Below are 21,183 nucleotides of genomic sequence, written 5' to 3' on the forward strand. Positions count from 1 at the left end.
GTCCTTGTAGTAGTGGAGATGGTTTGATGGGGGAAGTGTCCTGCAGGGCAAGTCGGGGTAGGACCTTGGAAGCAGCAGTCTGGAACTTGCCACAGGCTATCTGAAGAGCTAAGGTGTTTCTGAACCCAAGTCAGGCTGAGTTCACTAGGCTATGGTTCCAGAAGGTGTCATGGAGGGTGTTTGACGGCTGTTAGGAAGCCAGGTCTCTCACCCCAAACAAGTCTCAAATATTTAGTTATGAGTTGTGTTTTTAGGAGTGATATGGAGACTCGGAGGAGGTGGCAGTGGCTTGCACTGAGGCCCGGGTAATGGGTTAGCTTCATTTACAGCACTTACTTATATATTTCCACTGTGCTTAGCCTCAGTCCCTCCTTCAAGGTTTAGAACTCTGGATAGCTCTCACCTCAGAGTTCTCCCTGAAAGCAGGGCGGTGGTGTAGGCATATAATATGAGTCCACTGAGAGAGGAACTTCATAACTGCTCACCTATGGATCACAAGGGGTTTCCAGTAAGGAGCTGGGTGGACTTTTCCAGGCGGCCTGTTCTAGTCTCCTAGTCTGGCAAAACAACTGCTGTCATTTCACTGTCTAGACAGACCAATAACATGTCTTCCCCAAAGCATTCCCATGGTTCTTTGGCTGCCAAGCAGAAGACCATATATCCCTCCAAGAGGCAGATGGTGAAGTCACTTTTCCTACCTCCTTTCAATTAAGGTTTGATTTTCCTGTCACACTGTCTCTCAACTTGTAGAGAGATACCTGGGTGCTTACCTATATATATTTCACATTAACTATAACCACCTCTCTACAGCTCCTAAAAATAGCCTGTGGATGTATTTGCTTTGCAATAGGGTCTCACCATGTTGCAGTCCATGCTGGACCAAAACTTACTATATAGCTCTGGCTAGCCTTGAACTGGCTGCCCTGCTTTAGCCTCCTGAATGCCAATTCCCCACTACCTCAGTGAGAATGGCCCTTCTGGAAACATAACTTAGAGCAAGTCAGTCACCTGTTCAAAGGACGTCATTGCACTGGGATATGTGTGTGTTTATTGCCTCCATGTGAACAGCACACACCACAAGAAAAAGTGTTTTGTCTCAGCAGCACCTGGCTGCCTACAGCGACACAACAGAATCTCAAATGTTTGGTGGCTTTCACTGAGCTACAAAGCAAAGATGAGGTTCTGAGATTTGAAAGCCAAAGATTATCAGGTACAAGGTGAACTAGTAGACTCTCAGTTTCATAAGAGAAATGTCCAGGGTACCTCTGTCTAGTTCACTAGGGACAGCAAAGGATAGATGTGAAACTGGAACCTTTGTGGATATGTGTCCTGTTCCTTACAAGAGACAATCTTTTTCTTAGTGCTTAACACTGTGGTGAAGGGAAAACCAACTGTGAACTGCATCCCTGTGAAGGGACCTAAGGAAGTCTGGCAAGCCAAAGAAAGGTAGCAGGGTCCTGCTCATGAGCTCCTAAAAGTCACACCTCACAGGAACTGTGAGCCAACTCAGAATGGGAGAAAATGTGTCCTGTGTTACCAAAAAGTTTAAGTGCACACAGTAATTCTTTGACTCAGTGGCCTCCACTAGAGCCCTTCCCCAAACTTTCTCTCTACTCCCAATAAATAATCTTCTAGCCTGCAAACTACAAACCCACAGAAACATCTAGAATGAGTAGGTAGAACAGCTCCCTTGTGGATCTGTCCTTACCATGTGTTATGCTCATCTCCTCTCTGTCTTCCCACCAGATAGTAAACTACCCCCAATTTTTATGGTTCTCTCTTGGTGGTCTGCCAAACACCAAGGGCCATGCTGGACTCAATGCTTAGTGCTAGGGCCTAGGAGGAGCACACTGTGATGGTGAAGGATCATTTTCATGTCGCTAGGATATACAGGGGAAAAAAAACACAGCCTCTCATTACAACCTTACCTCAAAGAAAGGACACAGCTCTGTAAATGAGGGGTTCTCTGTGAGGGGTGATTTGGGAGGCAGAAAGGCAGATTGAAGACACACTTCCTCATTCTTCTACAATGTTCTGTCAATGACTAAAGCCAATTTTTCTTCTCTAAAACACAACTAAACTTTCAAGTTCTCATGTCCAAGTTGGCTAGTCATGAGCAGGTGTTGGGGGATAGTGTTTAAAGTCATCATGAGAATAAATATGAACCCAAACTTACTTAAGAGTTTAAAAAAAAAAAACAAAGATAAGGAAATGTTTTCAAACCCAGGAGCTGGCAGGAAGGTTACAAAGTGACCTTCCCCAGGGAAAAGGAACCACTGTGGTAGAACTGTTCTCATAGTCAGTGTGTAATCACAGTGTTTGGAGGCAGAGATGAAAATGGCTGCAAGATCAAAGTCAGCCAGGCCCACTGAGACTGTCTAAAAACCAAACCAAACCAAAAACGACTAAAATCCAAACCACCCAAACATGAACAACAAAAAAATATAGTAATATACTGTATAAAATATGTATCAGTAGAGTCAGACTTACTATTGCACAAGTCCCTAAAAATACATATAATCATACATGTATGTATATATGTGTGTTCACACACACACACACACACACACACACACACACACACACACACACACCATGAACTCAAATCACCCTTACAAACAAGTGTATCCACAGATAACAGCAATCCTACATTTGTTCTTGCTCTATGACTCAGGGACAGGCGTCTAGTTTTACAAGACTGACTATTAAGTCACTGTCCTATGTCCCAGTAAGCTGAACACTGGGAAGAGGAACAGGATGGCTTCCTCTTGCTCTGTTTGGGGCCTGCCACTGTCACTGGCCTTTTTCTTTATTTGAACAAATACAATACACAGCCCCACTGCTGACCACAGCCTGTGTGTCTTCTGCATACAAACACCCATTCCTTCTCTCTGCACAGCCCCAATTCTGATACTCATGTCTAATAGCCATGCTTTTTGTTCTTAGGCAGTCTTCCCACACTTCAAAGCATGCTCTGACACACTAGTGCTGTCTATGGCTTCTAACCATGTTGGGCCTATTGAAAGAACTCAGCCATTTCCGTGGGCAGCTGGAATTCACTTCTGTCTGTTTACTAATACCCTATGGCGTGAATGTCTACAACAATTCTGAGACTGACTAAGGTTTTGCTATTATAAGTGATGTGCTTATGAACATGCTTGTGCATGTCTCCTGGTGACCTTTGGATTTGGATATACATAAACACATGCATGCATGCACACTTTCTGCCAGATTTCAGGATACAAAAATTTGCTTAAGAGGAGAATTTGAGCTACTTTAAAAAGGGGCAAAACCATTTTTCACTTCTGCTATGATGCAGTTATGAGACACTAGCTATCTATACCCATACAATGCTTGGTACTGTCTAGGACAACACTGTCTAATATGCTGTCACTGGCCACATGAGAACCTATCTCAAAACAAACAAAGGAAAGGAAAATCAGGAGTGTGGCATGATCCCAACACTCAGGAAAAGGGAGGAGGATCAGTAGTTCAAAGCAAGCCTCGATTAAAAGCAAATTAAAGGCCAGACTGGACTACATGAGACCCTGTCTCAAAGGATCAAAACAAAACAAGATTCAATTGATTGATACATCTGTTATATCTTAGAAAATACTGATCTAGAATCCATTTAAATTTTATGTTTATTTATTTGATTATTTATTTATTGTGGAGGGGGTGCATGCATGCCATAGCATATGTGAGGAGGTCAGAGGGCAGCTATTGGAGTCTCACTGTGGGTTCTAGAAATCAAGCTTCAGGTCCTCAGGCTTGAGCAGCAAACATTTTATCTGCTGAGCCATCTTGCCAGCCTGGTCTAGATTTTTCAGCCTGCTGCTGGAGTGGGTATAAAATGGCCTCAGCACTTTCTCATTCCACCTCCTCCTTTCAAATGAAAGCATAATGGTGTCCAGCTGTCAACTTGACTACTGGGAATCAACTAAAACCCAAGCTGCTGGGCACTCCTGGGAGGAACTTTCTTCACTTGATTATTTGAACAAGGAAGACCCACCCTCAGTCTAGGCCACACCTAATGGTGGGAGCTCACGTGAAAGGCTATGGATCAAGGAAGCTTTGTGTTTTGCCTGCTTGTCCCCATTCTCTCTGGCAAGTTCATCTATCCTGTTGAGGCTGATTCCAGTGTACTCTGAAGACCAGCAGTTCTCCAGGAACCCTCTAGATTTGGACAGCAGAGACATTCAGCATTGTAGACTGAACAACTACCAGATCACAGCCTATAAACTAGTCCTCTTATATCTGCACGTTCATTCTACCAGTTTTGCTTCCTTAGAGAAGCCCGACTAAATGGTACCAGGCATGAAGGTCAACACTGAAACTCTTCTGTCATCCCACTGCTAACGGTCATGATGCCACTTAAGCAGTGTCTGGCACCACATGAAACAGGAAGTGGGCAAATCTCCTCACTCACCTTTCTTTGGTTAAGTGCTTCTTGACCAACACTAAGAACAAGAGTCAGTTTGGTGTGTGCAGTGTCTCTGCCTCCACAAGCCTTTGTTTAGCCAAAGGTCTGTGGTGCGCTTAATTGCTGCCAGCTGGGGATTGTCGGCCATTTTAAGCCCTCAGCTGCTGTGGTTTATAAATTTCACAGCATATAGGAAGAAGCAGCCCTTCCAGTCAACCAGCTAATCCAAAATGTCAGCACCAAATGAACTTGAGCTTTGAACTCCATGAAAATGTCAGGAGGCGGTGATACACCATGGATGCCTCTTCCCCTAGGGAAGGGGCTACTCACACAGTGGCTGATATACTGCAGATATCCACCCAGGAAGAGCTGTCCATGAAGACTCATTTCATCTGGCAGGGACTATTTGACAGACACTGGGGCTCCCAAACCAAAGATCAGAGCAATGAAAATAACCTGTGTCACAGTCTTGATGCAATAGTAAATCCAAACAAGGTGGCGGGCACATCTAACTAGTTCCACTTGGTTGATCTTGACTTTCAGCCTGAGGTCAGCAGTTGGCCAGGCCATGATTTGTTCTGTGCTTATATGATGAGTAGCTGGGTCACAGTTCTGTTAGTTGGAGACAGATGGTTGTGTATGTCCACCCCGGCATGGTGCAAGCTGATAGCTGGTTGAGAAGTCTGTCATGGTCAATGTCTATCAACCAAATGACATCCACAAACCATCAGTAAATGAGTAGGCTGGGACGCCCAAGCACAGTAGATGTTTATGCAATGGAGGGCTGCCATCTAACTGGGGGTTGTGCATGCTGACCTCTGAGGAGTGATGGATGATGCTTACACTATTATACATTTGAGCCCACAATTTTTGTTTTCACTAACTATCTTACTGATATGCAGTGTGCTCAACTAAGCACAAATAATTAGACTGAGAACAGAAGGTTGGCCCAGATTCTCTAACACTGACTGTTCCCTGGTAACAGCTACAAGGTATCGGGTCTTAGCTGAATGGCTCCATCCAACATTTATCATTGTTCTGAATGGAACAGTCCACCTGAATGGCACCACCTTGCACTCTGATGCACTGCTATACAGTGTCTGGGGTCCAGAAGACCTCTGACCTGAAGCTCTCTCCTCTCTGCCCCATGAATCCATTTCCAAAGACTGAGGAAAATGCTTCTCCTGGACAAAGATTCCTCACTCCATTCAGTGTATGCCTGGTGAGAGACGACACTACATGAGTGTGAAAATCTCCCAAGTCTGACCATTTCCCATGAGAAAATGCCCCACCAATAGTTAAAGGCAGATATAACACCACCTTTTAGAGGCTACTCACAGATAGCAACCAAGCTTTGGCTTGTTGAATCTTGAAATGGGAAAATGATACCAAGTATTTCCTGGGATAATTTGGATTTTGGACACATGTGTCAGAAGAGATTCAGTCTTTCTGGAATTACTGAGTAAGCATTCAAATTAAGGTAGTCAGAAAAACAAACCTGCTCAGAGGCCTGAGAATGGCCATGCCTCCCTCTGGTTCTCAAGCTTGAAGGGCAATTCCATTATTTACAAACTGTTTCCTCATTTATAAAACAAAGCTGATGACTGGCAGGATGGCTCACTGGGGAGAACCACTCACTGCCAGGCCTGACAACCTGAGTTCAATCCCCAGAACCTACATGTGGAAGGAGAGAACCAACTTCCATACTGCACAGAGGTAAGTACACCCTCATACCACATGCACATACACACAGAGATGCAAATTAATAATGTAACGAAAAATTAAAATGAAGCTGATAATAGGGCTGTTACTAGCAGTAAATAAGTCACTAAAGGGATAGTGCTTAAGAGTGGAGGCTGGTCTATACAACACACTAACAGAATGGCACCCAAGGCACAGAGGAGGGCCAGGGGAGGCTCACAGCTTGTCATGGAAGTGCTTCCCATTCACTTTCCTGCTGACATTCCACCGTGCTCCCTGGAGCTCTGAAGTCATGCCTAAGGTAACATACAAACTCCCATACCATACCATTGCCACTGAAAACGGGGGAGATGTTGACTCAAGGAAGCATAGAAATCCTATTTATATTGTTAGGTTTTAGCAGTCTAGCAGGGGTTATTTCCTGGACTGGTTTGCGCCCATCAGTGGGGTTCACACCTGACTTGTTTATAGGGGTCAAGGCTCTCTGTAATCTCATGCATTTGGGGACCCCATGACACTGTGACCATGGCAGCTGGTAGGACTAATGCCAGTAGACATGCTGCTGGGACTTCAACAGAGGACAAAGACACTCCAGACTTTTCTCTTGGTCAACTGTCTCCAGAGTGAGACTATCTGTTTAATTCAGCTGGCTGAGGAGGGCCAGGAAGGCTCACTTTATAATGAATTCAGCACAGCTGGGAGCTCTGGAAAAGGTTCCCCAAATGTCATAAATCTGTCTGCATTCTGAGGTTGCTTTACTTTATAAAATGACACACAACTTTGAGGATCATTTCAGGGAAGGGGCACTTCACAACCAAAGGCTTTGTATTCTACCAACGACAGCAAACTAGAATCCAGTGCTTACCAGAATCACAGTCTTTGCAAACCTGTCACTCTAATGCTAACTCCAGGACTGTTTCCATGAGCCAAAGCTGAGTGTGTAATGCTAGGGACAAAAAGCCGATTTTCAGACAATTTCTGACAAATAACTACATAAGGAAGAAATTCTCTCTCAAGAGTTGATCTCTTTTGAGACCAGGGTGGCACAAAGATGAACAAGGGTTGGTAGGGAAAAGACAGACAGATAACACTGTCTGATAACACCAACATGAAATAACACACACACACACACACACACACACACAGCACATAGTAGGACTCATAAAATTAACTGTCCAGCACCGCCTACACTTCCTCAGAACAAATAAGTCAACTTAGAATTCCTAAATGTGGCTGGGCACAGTGGCTTTCACCTTTAATCCCAGCACATGGGTGGCTAAGGCGGCCGGATTATCAAGTTTGAGGCCAGTTTGGGCTGCATAATGAGTTCCAGGCCAGCCTGAGCTACAGTGTAAGCCATTGCTTCAAAAACCCAAAACCTTGCCAGGTAGTGGTAGCCAACCCCTTTATTCCCAGCACTTGGGAGCCAGAGGCAGGCAGAATCTCTGTGAGTTCAAGGCCAGCCTGGTCTGCAAAGCAAGTTCCAGGACAGCCAGGGCCACACACAGAGAAATCCTGTCTTGGGAAAAAAAAACAAAAAACAAAAAGTCAAATCCTTGCCAGGCAGTGGTGGCACATGCCTTTAATCCCAGCATTTGTGAGGCAGAGGCAGGAGGATCTTTGAGTTAGAGGCCATTCTGGTCAACAGAGTGAATTCCAGGACAGCCAGTGCTACACAGAAAAACTCTGTCTTAAAAAACAACAAAACCAAACCCAAAACAAAACTCACCCCAATGCAAAAGTGTAGTACTTATAGTTTCCTTGTGACAAGCACTAATGTGTGTGTACTGGGGGAGGCTGTGATGTGACTCCCTGTAAGTGACTCCTAAGGAGCATGTCCATTGTTGTTAGACACAAGAACATTTCCCCTGCTCTATTCAAATACTAATTTTCTGAAATAATGTCTGTAAAGAAGCAGTGCTAACCACCCAACATTCAATAAATTACAATGGACATACAATTCTTAAAGTTGAAATAATCTCAGGATACCACCTTTAGGAAAATTCACCATAGCCAAGGACTTACGAAATAAATACATATATATCAATGGCAACTCACTCCCTCTAAATGCAGTTTGCAATATAATCTCTGCCTGCTCTTGAGCCCCCTGCCCCAGGGTCTCCAGGGTCAAAGCCAAGCAAACCTGGAGAGCTACAGCTCCAGGAGGGCTTGCTGGTAGTTTGCTTATCACTTCAGGACTACCTGCTGGCTCAACCTAGGGGTTTCTCACGTTCTTTTCCTGACAAACAGAGAGGAGAGGGTGGGAGGCAGGGACGGCAGGAAAAGAGAAGGGACAGTGGGAGGAGAAAGAACTCTGAGGGAATCAAAGTCGTCCAGCCCCCAGCTTCAGACCCCGCAGCTGAGCTGTAGGGACAGAGGGAGAACGGAAGGTTCCAGCCCAGACACATCTGAGATGAACGCACAGCCCTGAAACTGTAGGAGCTGGTACAGAAGGGCCGGGTAAGCAGAGAAGGCTGGTTGGCAGCAGGGCCTCTGAAGCCTGAGCAAGGGGAAAGCTGGGAGTTAAGAATGACCCAGGAACCCCTGGAGCACAGGAATGCTGGACTTTCCATTGTGGGGGACACAAGGAAGCTCCTGACCCATGTCACATGCTCCCAGAGGGTAATTGGCAGCTTTGGGGAACCATGCAATGTCTGCATTTTCCCAAGAAGGAAAAAAAAAATGGGCTCAGAAGCCTGGCAGCCGCTCTGGGTCCAGCTCCTCATGGGAAGTCAATGGTATCCTGACACTCAGATGGTCAATGGCTCAGAAATGTCTGACTCGGTGATCAATCTCTGAACTCATTCAAACACCAAGGAAAGGACTCCTCGGGGTCAATTCCTAATATGACACATTCGATATCAGCCCAAGCTTTAGGTTTCTTTGATCTTAGAGACAACCAGTCACATCCAGTTCCCATGTCCTTCCTCATCAGCTGGATTTCTTGCTATTGATCCTTAGGCTTATCCTATGGCTGAGATCTCACAGAAGCCAAGGCCACCTCCAGCTAGCCATACCATCTAAAACCAGAGATGGGGTCTGTCTTGAAACTTGTGTCTGCCTGGCTCTGGTCCATCAGTCCAATGTCCTCATGACCACCCTAGTTTTTCATACTAAAGAAACCCTTCTCTTTGTCCTGACTCTTGCTATAGGTCCAGGCGTAAGCCCTGCAGGAAGATGTGAAGGAGAACAGCCACGTGTTAGAATACAGACTGGGTTCGGCAGTGTTCTTTCTAGACACGAAGGAAACAGAACAGAGCTGGCATCTTGGCCACCCCCTTTGATCCCTCTACAAGGGGCTCATTTCTACCTGGGACCAGGATGTCCCACCTGTGACAGAGAGCATTCTTTATTTGGTGATAAAACAGTCAAGCTGTCTGTTCATTATGTGCTGCCTGGTGTTAACATGAGCTGGGCTGACTGTCATAGTCCATCAACCCTTGGCAAACTGGTTTGTTTGGTCTGGACAGCAAACAACATTCCACACTACTGGATTTTTTTCTCTCCCAGATCCCCTGCAGCCTTGTCCCCGCCCCCCCCCCCAAAAAAAAACCTTTTTAAAAATTACAATCTGTTCTGCTGTCTCAGGTTACAGCCTGTAAACAATAAGCAACGCCGATGAAATGCAAAAGGCTGAAAATTTGTAAAGCAGAAAGGTCTGTGGGATGTCCCCCATCTGTGTCACATTAAACACGCACTCAACAGATCTGCTGAATCCTGCCGAATCAGGACCCCAGGGGTGGCACAGGCCAGAAGGGCTCTTATGCCACAGCAGCTGAAGGCCACTGGACACAGTCAAGGAGAGGTAGATGGCACCAGGGGAGGAGACGGGAGCTCACTCTACAGATTCGGCTCTCCAGCCTGCCTCTGACTGGTTTGTGCATGGTGCAAACTGGCAGGTCGTGAGGGAATGGCTGCTCTACCCTTTCTTTAGTCCTTGGTGGTTCAAGTAAATAACAGGTTTTCGTTGACAAGGTGACTCATTTGAAAGGTTGGCTCTCCATACATTAAAATGACTACAAAACAAACAAGCAAACAGAACAGAAGGAAATCAGGCTACTGTAGATGATAGTTGCTATGTTTGACAAAATGAAACTCATTTGGGTTGATTCCCTCACACTTTACACACAGGCATACAGCGAGACGCATGACACACACTCACTCTCTTGTGAGAAAAGGGTGGAGCATGAGAAAACAATTGGCATGTTTGGTTTTTTTGTTGTTTTATTTTTGTTTTTCGGTTTTTCAAGACAGGGTTTCTCTGCGTAGATTTTGGAGCCTGTCTTGGAATTCGCCCTGTAGAGCAGACTAGCCTTGAACTCACAGAGATCCACCTCCCTCTGCCTCCTGAGTGCTGGGATTAAAGGTGTGCACCACCACTGCCCAGCTCAATTGGCATGTTTTAAGCTGTGGCACTGTACCAGTCTGTGGGTGACTCAAACATGACGGAGGGGTGTGTGTATGCCCCAAGGCACTGGGAAAATGCCTGTGAATCATGTATGTTTGTGGCACTAACTCTTGCACATGCATTTGCCATCAGCCTTTGGTGAGAAGACACTAGGTTGGGACTGGGCAACTGGCATGCGGGGTAGGGCTGTGGCTGGTGGTATGAATATTTTGACTGAATCCCAAACACTCCAGCCTCACACTGTTCCTCTCAGGAGGTATTCACTAATATTTCACTTAATGGTAAAGACAAACGTGTCTTCCTGGAAGTGGCAAACTTGACCAAGGGTCTTTCTGATTCCCTCGGACTCAGTAAACTCACTAGATATCACATTTGCTGAAGAGACTCTCAACATATAGACTCCATCACTGTTAGGGATCTGGACACCATGAAAGGATACCAGAGAAGGTAATACTGAGAAGCTTACAATCAGAAAGGTACAATTTACATTCTTGCCCTTCTGTGTGTGTGTGTGTGTGTGTGTGTGTGTGTGTGTGTGTGTGTGTGTCTGTTATATGGATATGTGTGCACACACATTATCTTCCTCTGTTGTTCTCCACCTTGATTTTTGAGGCTGGGTCACTCACTGAACCTGGAGTTCATGGTCTTGGCTAGCTGGCTGCCCTACAGGCTTTGGAAGCTCACCTACTCCCAGTGCTGAGATTACAGGTATAGATGCTGCATGTAGCTTTTACATTGGCCCCGGGGATCTGAACTCAGGTCCTCAAGCACATTACCAACAGAGCCATCTCCTCAGTGCCAAGGTCTACATTCTTTTTAAATATTTATTTGCTTCCTTATATGTGTGAGAGTATTTTGCCTGCATGTATATACTGCATGATGCCTGGGACCCACAGAGGTCAAAAGAGGGTGTCAGATGCTCTAGAACTGGAGTTACAATGGTTGTGAGCTACCATGTAGGTATTAGGAGCTAAACCCAGGTCCTAGGTAAGAGCATCAAGTGCTCTTAACTTCTCAGCCATCTATCTAGCCCCACATTGTGTAGTAAGGGCTGCTGGAGAGTCAATCTTAGATAAGCCAAGTTGCAAAGAAGCCTCTGAGGCCAGCCAAACAGTCTAAAAGAAGCAGAAAGCAACTGAGCTGCCTGGAAAGGACACCTCCAACCTGTTGAGATGCTTGCAAGGTGTGTAGTACACTCTGGGTTCCAGCTTTTCTGCTGGGCTGGATTTTGGTAACAGCTATCTTTGAGCCATTTCTGCTCCTGTAAGTAACCCCAAAAACCTCACTGGTCTGTTGTGAGCTCCCTGTCTGGGGTGAGTAGATGTGTGTGTGTGTGTTGTGTTTCCCCAGGAAAAGTCTGTCACGCAGCACCCCACAGTCTACATTCTTGACTACAGAAGAAGCCCAGACCTTATATCAGCAGATGAGTGAGTGCAGGAGCTAGTGGTTAGTTATTTTGGCGCTCTGGAGTGCTATGCACTATGGAGGCTTGGAATGGCATGCTACAGCATTTTGGGGAAGCCTGGCATCAAGCAGGAGTCTGCTGTAAGGTCAGAAGGAACAGACTGTAAACAGATACTTAATAGAAGGCAACAAATAACAAGATTAAAAAACAAAAACAAATAAAACAACCAGTCAACAGGTCACACCCACACAACCAAAACATCTGCCAACACTAACTTTTTTAGAGTTGTAGCAACTGGTGTTACTGCAGGCAGAGTGACAAGAGGCTTTCAGAGCCATGACATAGACTCCAAGGCACATGGACAGGACCTGTCATTCGCTAAGCTGCATTTTATTAACATCTAGGAGGAGGACAGGCACCTACATTGATGAGAGGCTGACGCATGCCTATTGTTGGGAGAGTGGAGAGAAATACAGCAAGCACACTAAGGACAAAGGAATACTTGACTTCAAGAAGTTTACTTTTTATTTTCTTAAAAAAATACTATTTCGTTCTAACAGCTCCTTTAATCATCTCTTAGATATCTGCCCTCTCCCCTTTTCTTCAAGATAAGGTCTCATGTAGCCCAGGTTGGCCTCAGACTTTCTAAGCTGCAGAAGATGACCTTCAATTTCTGATCCTCCTGCCTCTGTCCCCCCAGTGCTGATGAGTGTAGGGACTCAAACCTGGGCCTCTAAGTAGACTAGGTCAGCCCTCTACCAGGGGAGCACTCCAAGGGTTTGGGACAGAGATTATGGAAAATAACCCACAAACGGAGAAATGGAAATAGCCAACAGAAACACAGGAGATGACTGGACACTCCTAGTTTGCAAAGAAGTGTGAGCAACAGCAGCATTGGGACACTTGCTCTGATTGGCAGGCTTAGAAGATGAAGCCTGCTTCTTCCTATGGCATCCAGCCCAGCAGCTACCCCATAAAAGTTCATGCTTTGAATGAATGAGCAGCAGGGACTGGAGAAATGGCTCCACCTCAGCTCCATGGGTCAAGCACAAACTGCTTCACCTTCCTCAGATATGATCTGTAATGTGTTGCTACAGAAAACACACACTCAATCAAGCCTTTAGGAATTCATCCTAAGTACAGTGTTGAAAGTTACATATGACACTTGGAATGTGAAAGCTGCAAGTGTCTATAATGGGCAAGGAAAGTATATTGTGGAATATTTACAATATATTACATAAATATTCAAAATAACTTGCTTTTGGAATGGAAAGGTATTTTTAGGTGAACATCAAATGTTTATACTTGGGGCTGCAGGTACAGCTTGGTAGCAGAGCTAGGTTTAGTTAGGACGCTTGAGCCTCTGCCAATACATGTACATGCGCACACACACACACACACACACACACACACACACACACACCCCTACCTATTTATGTAACATTCATATATATGTACATATTTGTATGTCTATGCATGCGTCATACAGACATGCAGGTAGGTGTCTGGTGGGGTTATATTAGTATCTTTTTGGTGATTATTAACAGTGAGTTGGTTACACTGAGTTCTGCTCATTCTCTCGAGACAAGGAGGGGAGAGGATAACAAGGAGTGGCTTGCTGCAGAAATCAAAGAGCTAACTCAAACGGCAATGTCCATATACTGCATGCTAATTTACTTAAACACTAAAACTATGTTTTTTTAAAAAACATAAAGATTCAGAAAGCAGTTGAGCTCAAACAGCAAATATCTAAAGTACACCCACAATGAAACCACAGATGAGTCCAGGTTTCCACTGTAATGACTACACGGCTATGTGAGGTGGGGGAAGGAGCTGCTGAATGGCTTTCTTCTGGAGAAGGGGCACTCAAAGGGGAGTGACCTTCTACTCATGTCCCTCCTATAGTCTGGCCAGGTATGTGACTTTACCGAGCTGCAGTTGCCTACAGGACTCCTCTGTGGCCCGAGAACAAACTTACTTTTGCAGGACTGTCTCACTTTCTGACCCTGAATGGCAGGAGAGAGTCTGTTCCTGCTTATGGGAGCCAGCAAGCTCAGAGTAATGCGCTCTGACAGAGGAGCTAGAGGTGTTGGCAGGCCCAAAAGGGACCTGGGTATGCACGGTACAGTCGTTAAGGGTCCCCCAGGTAAGACATGCATTGCAAATGCATGCTGTAAGGATAGGTAAGAGCACATACATCTTGTCTCCCAGCATACCCCAGTCTCAACCCACCAGCAAAGTGAGAAGTGACATCTGGAACTGGTTTTGAGGCTCTCCAGCTGCAGATCCATGAGACTGAAGGGGCTTATGGCTGTCCCTTCTGATTCTCATCAGGGCAAGGCAGAGCATGAGCCAGAAGACAAGCTGGTTCAGAGACCAAATCAACCTCACTTTGAAATGCTCTTCAATCCCGACCTCCTTTGAAAGCAGAATTAATGGTCCAGGTGGAGAGAGATCAAAAGGAAAGATAAGGGATTGGGTCATCCCTGGTATATTTTGAGGGTCCATAAAGATCAGATGCACCCCTGGGTCAGAGTTGACACCAAACCTCCCCAGCACCTGTCTTCTTAGGAGATTAAGAGCCAGTGAGACTGAATTCATTCGGATTGTTGGCCTGCAGAAGGGGTGGGGGTTGCCTCTACAGGCCTGGAAAACACACACACACACACACACACACACACACACACACACACACACACGCAAATTGTATTAAAAATGTGTTATGAGCCAGAGAGATGGGGGGGGGGGGCGCGGTAGGGTTCTAAACCCTGCCAGACAGATGGGGCAGTAAGCAAAGTCTCCCAGATCTGGTGCCAACCACTGCTCACACCCAGCATGTGCCTTTCTAATTGGTTACCTGTGCATGGGCACACAGGCTTGTGAGCAAGACAGAGGTGGGCCCTGCCCTCCTGCCCAGGTCTCCCTCAGTGAGAGACAGAGGCAGGTTCAGTCATGCCGCCTCTGATGGCTAACAAGGAACACAAAAGCTCTGCTCCCACCCCTCCCGAGACTGAGGGTTCCTTTTTCCTTCTGGACCCAGGCACTGACAGCAGAGAGTGAGGGCAAGCATGTGGCTCTCCAGTGACCAAGTTCCTTGGGGGAAGGAGGGGCACAACAAGCCTAGAACAGCTCTACTGCTGACAAAGGGTGAGTCACAGTGGAGGTCAGAAGTGGCTCTTCAGTCTTAGCTCTTCACAGCTCCCTTTCTTTCCAAAGGATTTCTCAGACCAGGGAGCTGGGACCAAGCTTCCCTCTATGTGGCACATAAACCATTGAGGACTTTCTGGTGTTCCAACTGCAGATAAAATCTCTTATAAACCCTAGCGAGCATCTGGCTAAGTCACGGCATCTTCAGTGATTATTAAACAGAACGAAAGAAATCCGAAGAGCAGAAGAATTTCTTCATACAATCTGGCCTCACATGCACGATGAAGAGACACATGCAGTTTAGGTTTAGCAATAGTGTAATGGAGTCCAGATGACAACGCCCTCCATGCTGGAATCACCTCCAGAGCCTGCCTCCGAGGCCTTCAGAGCACCTTGACAGTGGAAGCATGACTAACAAAGGCCCCAAAAGTCTCAGGCTGGCTGGCCACTGCATCTCTTCTACCTCTAAAGCCTTTTTACTCAGCCCACAGCACCAAAATAAACAGAAATCCCCTGGCCTCCCAAGGAGGTCACAGCATGCTGAGCATATCTGACTCGGCATCCTACGCAGAGGCTTCCTGTGCCAGCTGTGTAACAGCTGGACTCCCAGGTGATGAGCAGATAAAGATGAACTTCTGGAAGGCAGAGCAGAAAGAAACAAGGCCATAGCCAGGGAGTGTCACTGCTGCTTTCTGGAATGGGCAGATTCTGGGTGTGGAAGGGAGTGCCACAGCTCCTGGGCACAGAGCTTGGTGACCTGGTTTCTGGACATGAGCCACAAGAGGCCAGGATCCGTCTGTGCTCTGGAAATGACAGAGACACAAAGCATGGGCAAGGTCCGCACTTTGGCTAAGGGATGTGATGGGCTGACAAACAGGATGAAACTATCCCATCTGCTTTCCCTCCCAAGTCCTCTGAATGCAGGTAGCTTCCCCTTCTGCCTACATTAATTAAAGCCCTTCTGTCTGTATATCGCTCAATTCACTATTCCTTTTGGCTGCCTGGGCCTCACTGGGATATCTACTTCCCTATGCCCTTTCTGGTGAGAGGACAGAGTTCCTTTGAGGCCACCTGCAACACTGGGCCATTCCACAAGGCAGCCTTCTACTTGCTCTGATCAGCATGAAGACTGGGCCTCAAAGAGCCAGGGAGGAAAGTGGTTCACAGTTCGCAGCCCTGAGCAGTGGGACAGTACAGAGGGGGGTAGAGCCATCTCCAGTCTCAGCAATGCTACAAAAGACCCAGCATCCAGGCAGCCAGCACTCTGCCATAGCACAGCCTCCTCGAGACGGCTAGGTTTCCTGTTGTGTCAGCCCTGTTTCCTTCAGCAACATTATACTGCAAACAGAGCCACTCGGAAGAAAGCACCGTGGTATCCCATTTCTGGGCTGGGGGCCGGGGGAGGGATGGAGGCAGACTGCTTAGCTGCTCCAGAGGGGAACATTCCAGCACTGTGACCCCCTCAAAGTGACTCTCCTTCCCTCTCCCCAGACCTGAAATGCTGTTTGAAGAAAGGAAGCATGTGGGCTTCCCTGTGTGACCTCGGATGGGCAGGTTCTGAATGGCAGCTGGGTCTATTACATGCCGTGTGAGAGGGTTAAGCAGGACAGCCTCAACTCTTTATAAACTTTTGCCCTGTGGATATGTACTCATTGGCGGCAGTACAAGACTTGAGCTGTATTACACGCCTTAACGATATGGTTCAACTGTCGGTCAGGCTTGGGCCTGGCAACGGGCCAGACCGCAATCAATGGGACACAGAGCCTCCCCCTTTCAGATCATCACCAAGGCTCATATTATCTTCTTTTCGTCGTGCTGGTTAAATTTATGGAGCAGAACCCTGAAGCTGCATTCCACGGCCCGGGCCGGCCCACGCGGCCCTCCCTCCCTTTGTTCGGTACTGTAAGCGAGCCGTGCTTTGGAGGACTGCAGGGTTGTTAGTTCAGGCCCTGACTGTTTGCTCATGGCTGAAATGAAAAGAGTTCAGTGGAAGGGCAAAAGGACAGCCTGAGTGTAAACCCCATCCCAGCAGGCCCTGGGCCCCTATATATAGGCCCCGAACTGCTCTTCAATGTACAACTTCACTTTGTTCTCACAAAAGCAAAATCTTCAGCCTGATCCCTGGCAAACTTCCTGCAAAACAGCCACCAAGTCCTCATGCATTTGAACCTGCACTTGAACTCAGCCAGGACATCAGGAGCAGGCATATTCTATTTACAGCCATCTTCTAGTCTTCCTGGTTCCATGGAGACAGGCGTACAAATGTTGACTACTAGTTGATCATATTTTTGATACAGAAAAGAGCAAACTTAGTTTCTCAGGACTTGACTACCAATGTGTGTGTGAGTGTGTGTGTGCGCACACACACGTGCATGTCTGTTGGGAAATTGGTCTTATAGAATCAAGTAGAAGGTCCCAAGCATCAGATCTTCTAAATGAATCCATTCCTTTGCCCTAAACTCAGGATTTCTGACTAGCACCCACACAGCTGGGTTGCCAGCCTGCTCTGGTAGGGCTTCATTTGGTTTGAGGGTCTCCACATGAAGAAGGCCCTCCTGACTCCAGCAGCTCATCTGTGCTCACCACTGATGAAGAATGTGCACAAGCTGGAAAGGGAAGCTGACCCCAGAAGTTCATAAAGGTTCCCAGCAGTCAGCAGGAACTTGGAGCTCCTCATGGACATCCACTGCCCTCTGTGCAATGAGACTGCCAGTTGAATTTTGGAGGTCTGGGATGGCTACTAGAACTCTTCTAACCAGGGTCCAAGCATGAGAGAGGGGCAGGAGGCACATAGAGGTGGGGAAATAACCAAAGCCAAGATCAACCAAAGGCACCCCAAGAAGACCAGGCAGGAAGCCTCTGAGGGCATCACTGCTGACTGGACAAACCCTGACAATGCCCAAACCATCTGAAAATAAAAGCACAGACCCTGTACTAATGACAGCATGACATAGGCATGTTTTAACCTCGTGTTGAGGCAGGATTGCTTAGAGGAGGCTAGTGAAGCCAGGCCTTTCGTCAAGCTGAAGCTGCTCACTCCCTCATTCTAAGCAAGCCTCGTATTTCTGAGGGGCACTCTTGGTTTCCTCAAAGGCTTCTTTGTCCATGTCCCAATGCTGAGAGATTGACAAGCCAGTGAATCTGTCATTCTGAGCCTAAAGTACCTTTTCAGGGGTCCATGGGCAGGGCCTGGAATGAATGGACCACAAAAAGCTCTCTCTTGCTCTTTAGAACCCCTCTTGTCTGTGGCAATTCTTCTGCATATTCTTTATTCTGATTTGTTAAAAATGTTACAAAGAACCACATGAGCCAGAAAACAAGAAGCAACAAAAAGAAAGGCTCATCAAGGAAATTCTCAAGAGAATGTGTAATCCACGGAACTTGCCTCTCCTTACTTATATAGATGGTTAGAGTTCAGTCAGCTTTAGCCACAAGGACACCTAACATCTCCAAAGACAGTCAACGGAGCACTTGTTTCACATTGTCACATGGGTCAGGTCAATATAACTAAGTGAATTCAGCCTCCTTTAGATGCTCTTACATAAAACAAAGATCCCTGGAGGCCTAATTTGGCCCACAGTGAGACTCTGGCCTATCCCTCAGAATGAGAGTCTATCATCAGCCAACACTCAATATCTCCACTTCCTGTTGGACCCTTTCTATCTTAAGATCACTTTCATGACAATATTCCAGGGACATTTAATCAAAAGCAAACAAGGAGACAAGACTGAAAATGTAGGAGCACAAGCTGCTTACATAGCAGCAATAGCAGCCATCACATGCAAGACTCTGCCTGCAGACTCATCACCATCCACCAGTCTCTCCTAAGCTGGCTGTGGGCTACCTCTTCTACCAGCTCCTTGACGTTGCTACTTATATCACTGACACGGTTAGGGTAAGAAGCACTGCTATGATATACGGGTTTTGGGGCCCAGGAGGAAATAGATTTCGGATTTGCTTTCTAACAACATACACACCCAATCTTTCTGAAATGTCTCTCAAGGCCTTTATTTTGTTTTGATATTAACCTCTTGACCAGCAGCTAAAAAATAAATAAATAAATAAAACAAAACACTGTGAACATGCAAAGTACCTCTTGAGGGGAGGAGCATGTGAGAAGCAAGCCATTTATATCAGGTTCCTGGACATTACATTTTATATAGGCGGCAGCGACCCATTCCTCTTGTTTGAGCTAGCCTGGTATATCTGTAAGTTTCTCAGAGGTGTCTGTAAGAACTCAGAGGGCTGAAGCAGTGATGGGTAGGCTGGGCCAATGACTCAGTTCTTCTGGGTGATGAGATATAACCAGTTTAAGTGGTGGTCAGTCCAGCTGGGGACAGGACTAGAGCCACAGCTGCTGAGGAATGTTTTAAGTACCACACAGCCCAGACTGACTTAATGCCTTTAATTTTAACAGAAAGGTATTGAACTTTTAACTTTTATGGCTTGCATAGACTTTCTTCCCAGTATCTGGTGAGCCAACCCTTGGAAGAAGTCCTCTCTTTGATGTCAGTGCAGGGAAATCAATAATAGGTGTGCAGTATGCCACACATGTGTCCAAGACACAGATGATCCTCTCCCCTTGCCACTGGGGAGAATGACCTGGGTGGGGTGGGAGTTATCAAAGCTATCTGCACAAGTCTGCAACAAAGCTGTACCAAGACTGGAACTGGAATTTGGATCCCACAATCTGCAAACCTGTTCTCCTGCCCAGAGATGTACCTGCACTGACACCCAAAGGGAACGTCTGCACAGGGTCTTTTGATCAGATGATCTGAGTCAAGGAGGAACTGCTCCTACACAGCAGATGAACTGCTGTCACTTCAACACAACAAACCAGGATGATGCTCCAAGCTGTCCCGCCAGCTCTCCCACTGCAATTTGGGAATAAAAACCCCACGAATCCTTCCATGAAACTTAAAAAAATCTGTGCTATATTTGACTTTGGATTTAAAAAAAAATTCTTCAAATTATCACTAGATAGAACACTTTGTATTTATTGCATGGTCCAGAAGAGACCCAGAAAAAGTGCTAGGCCTGAATGCCGTGTCCCCAGAGCCACCTCCTTTGCCCAACGTCATTCAGAATTTCCTAGGAGGCTCAAGGCAATGGGTTAAGCTTCTGGGATAGGCCAAGTGGGAGGATGAGGTTTGGATGAATTGAGAATGAGCATTTATAGTCTAGAGAAAGTTCATCTCTAAGGGCTCAGAGCCTCAGAATAAGCTGCCCACCATCTCTAATCTGCCAAATTGTGAACAGAGGACATGATAGGAATGTTTTTAAAAAGCCAAACATACTGAGGTAAAATGAAACAGTTTTCCATCCTAAACATTTAGCCCTAAACTCCAGTCAGCTGTTTTGTTCCTAAACAGATAGTAGGGAGCCTGACCTAAATGACAGTGAAGTTGGGAGACTGTCCAGGCAGATTCAGATGCACAGCCCTCAACAGTGACAACAACCCTGCTGGAGGGGACTCTGGCTGTCCAACTTAAAACCCTTACACGATACTGAGCCTTAGATTGTCATGCGTCTGGAAAATATAACTTTTTTTTTTTTTTTTTTTTTTAAAGAATGCTTTCCAAACCATGTAATGCTTTTAAAGCTGTTTACCCAAAGAGCTGGATGTGCAGCAGTGGCCAAAAACGGTCTGTCACTGTCACAGGTCGCATGCCCTGTCCACGTTTCCGTAAGCACTCCGTCAGACCTCAGTCGCCCTACCCCCAGCACACAACAGATACCAGTGTTTGGAGACATTTGCTACATAACTTTTACCCAACAAGCCTGGCTCTAGGGCAGATTTTCATGTCATGTGGGGCCTTTGGCTGAACTCTGCTGAAACCAGAGGCATCTCATTTACAGCACACACTAATAACAGTTTGGGGTCACCTGTTCATCACAACTAGGTTCAGAGCAGGTTCATGGCCTCTGCACACCTTTTCTAGTAGAGTTCTTGAATGTGGGCTAAGAGCCCAGGTGAGACCGGCCAGCCAGCAGCTCAAGCCTGGTTCCTAGGCCTTATTTAACTGCTGATTTTATGTGACAAGTATAAGGAGGACAAAAACCAAGCATAACACACAACTCCCAAGATTCACAGTACAG

The 21,183-nt window shown here is 46.3% G+C and overlaps 1 protein-coding gene across 5 annotated transcripts in view; it reads right to left on the minus strand.

The window, feature by feature from the left end:
* Vps13d (vacuolar protein sorting 13 homolog D) overlaps positions 1–21,183 on the minus strand; it is a 229,558-nt gene that overhangs the window by 11,595 nt on the left and 196,780 nt on the right. The gene's annotated exons all lie outside the window — the stretch shown is intronic.

This window comes from Onychomys torridus, chromosome 2 (genome assembly GCF_903995425.1).
Source record: "Onychomys torridus chromosome 2, mOncTor1.1, whole genome shotgun sequence".
NCBI classification, from domain to species: Eukaryota; Metazoa; Chordata; class Mammalia; order Rodentia; family Cricetidae; genus Onychomys; species Onychomys torridus.